This window comes from Uloborus diversus, chromosome 9 (assembly GCF_026930045.1).
Source record: "Uloborus diversus isolate 005 chromosome 9, Udiv.v.3.1, whole genome shotgun sequence".
In the NCBI taxonomy this organism is placed as follows: Eukaryota; Metazoa; Arthropoda; class Arachnida; order Araneae; family Uloboridae; genus Uloborus; species Uloborus diversus.
The window spans coordinates 60,716,508-60,719,007 of NC_072739.1; positions in this window are offsets into that span (position 1 = coordinate 60,716,508).

Below are 2,500 nucleotides of genomic sequence, written 5' to 3' on the forward strand. Positions count from 1 at the left end.
TATTTCCTAATACATTTATTTATAAATTAATCGCAGTCATAATGTCTTTTTTAAGTCATTGTAGCATTTCAACACTTTAAATGCATTCCTAATTTTAGCATTTTTAGGAGGAGGCCTCAACAGAAAATTATTTTTCAGCTGGCTCTTCAGTTTAATCATCCGTTTGTTTTGCTATAGAACAGTCTAAAAAACTTCCGATTCTGATACTATGGGATTAACAGAGATATTTTATTCAATTTCATTCATGACTCCAACTCTTAAGATTTCATATATGAAGAATTTTTCATCACTGTAGTTTCCTGATCAATTTTATAGCAAAATCTTGCATAGACAAATCAGTTTTCAATCATTTCAACAGAAACCCGATCCTTGTTCTAAAACTGATAGTATTAAACAATATAATGATTGCATAAAGCGATAATTTAAGTATAAAAACGAATAGAAAAAACAGAACCTATAGTCATCTTGATAACAGTAAGCGAATGATAACATAAATCGCAATATCAATAAGTGATATAGTACAATACAGGGTGTCCTGAAATAGGCTGACTGTTTTCGAAAATTTATAACCGTATAACGGTTATTAATAAAAAAAATAATTCCGGCAGAAAATTCATATGGTGGGCTGCGAGTTTTTTCTACCCAAAGTTGCAAATTTTAGTTCACAAATTTTCCAATAGATGACGCTGCAGATAGCAAAGCTTTTGAATCAAAGAAAGACAGAAAATAATATCATACTTTTTCAAAAAGTGTTTTCAATGAACAAAATTACATAACAATATTTTCAAATATCTACAGTCAGCTAAAATTAAATGTCACAATCGGAAAAAAAAATCGGTGAATTTCAATTATCTTTTTTGATTTACGGGCTTACTATGCAGCGCCATTTGATGAAAAAAGTTTGAACTAAAATTTAATGGGGGAAATGATTTAAGGCCCATTACATGAATTTTCTGCAAGAATTTGTTTTTATCATCAACCGTTGCCCTGCTATAAATTTTTGAAAACAGTCAGTCTATTTCAGGACACCCTGTAGCTTGTAACACTAGCAAAAGATTTGCAATGCTTGGAGAGATTCCAAATAAAGCCAAAAGATCTTCATAAATTAAAGTTTCCATGACAAAATCTGCACACCTCTATTATGTTTATTAAATCGTTCGCACTTTAGTTTGTGAATCATGATGAACCATTTGTTGGATTAAACTATTTTTGCGTTGATATAAAGATAATTTGGTTTTCCTACGTCCATCTGCTTATTTCGAACAAAGGTTATAAATCAAACAAGATACATAAAGCTGTTAAGATGTTTCAATAATAACTGTCACGATGTCCATGCAAATCAAGAAGAGTAAATAGTATAAATCGGTAACAATGTGTTTAAAAAAGTTAAAAGATTAAGAGGAAGAGATGTGAAGTCAATCCAATAGAGTTGAATATTAAACTTAAGCCCAAAAAAAAAAATGATTCCACTGATTTAAGGTAACTTTGCCCCCTAATGTCTCTATATTTAACTACTCGACTCTTATTAAATAGTGATATTGCATGTATTGGCATAAAACTGGAGAAAAACTCCCGAAGTAAGTGCAGTTATCCAAAATAAATGAAAAAGTTTTAAAAACCATTTGGAAATGAATGCTGGTCTCAGAAATAAGTTATCCCTTCATGTAGAGTATCTTTCAAAAAAGAAAAGAAAAAAAAACCACGCGAGTAATGTGCATTAAATGAAATTATTTTAATAAAAGTAGTGCAACTTTGAACCAGAAAAATAGTCTCGTAGTATCTAAAAATTCCCCATTTGAATTTTCCAGGACTATAGTATTTAATTAATTTCCGTATTGCATAGAATCATACAATGTATGACGAGATGTTTCATTTTCAAGTCAGTGTTCAAAGGTAGTTTCCAAACAGCCACTTTAGAATGATTGAATCATAGGGATGTCCAAAAAGTCCTCGAAACATTTTGAAAATCATGGAAAAGCAGCAAATTATTGTATCAATATGCAGTTTGCGCCATAATAGTTCAGATTCAAGAACTTTTTAGGACATCGTTAAAAAAGGAAAAAAAGAAAAAGAAAAATGTATAAAAATATACAATGGCGTCGCTACGGGGGGGGGGGACGGCGGTCCGCCCCGTGGTGTCACTTGTCTGAGAGGTGACACCCAAAGTGGAATTGCAAGGTTTTTTAGAAATATGAAGCTAAAATGCATTTTTAAGACTACAAATCGTAAAGATTTCCGGGGTGGGAGGAACCCCCCGAACCCTTTGCTTTCCCACCCAGAACATGGAGTGATACTTAGGATTAGGTTCACATAGTCAATACTTAGATCTTGTAGTGACTTCCCCTTCTACCAAAAAAATTGAACCCCATTATATTTCACTGTGTTTGAGATACGTTTGAAATATATAAGCATAAGGGACCATCAATTTCATACTTTTTGACCTCTCGACGGCCTGCACATTTGCGGCTAGGACAAGTTATACTCATATAAAAAGCGTAAA